We start from the raw sequence: 366 nt of genomic DNA, 5'->3' as shown, positions 1-366 counted from the left end.
AAAAAAAAAAAAAAAAAAAAAAAAAAAAACAAGGAAACTTGTCAATTGCCTGAAAAGGAATTCAAAATAATAATCTTAAGAAAACAGTAAAATATAAGAGAATTCAGATAGACAAATCAATGAAATCATAAAACACAATTCATGACGTTAATGAGAAATTCAACAGACATCATTTTAAAACAAAACCAGAGATAAAAGATGGCTGAAAAGAGCTGCCCAGCACTCTCCTCTTAAAAAAAAAAAAAAGAACCAAATAGGAAGCACCTAGCTGCATTTTGAGGTGAGTGGCCATGGCAGAACACTAGAAACCAGCAAAAGAGAATGGGACCTTTTAGAGTCCAAGACCTGGGACAACAGCATCTGCTA

This window comes from Marmota marmota, unplaced genomic scaffold (assembly GCF_001458135.2).
Source record: "Marmota marmota marmota unplaced genomic scaffold, marMar, whole genome shotgun sequence".
NCBI lineage: Eukaryota > Metazoa > Chordata > Mammalia > Rodentia > Sciuridae > Marmota > Marmota marmota.
Note: the sequence above shows the minus strand (reverse complement) of the source record.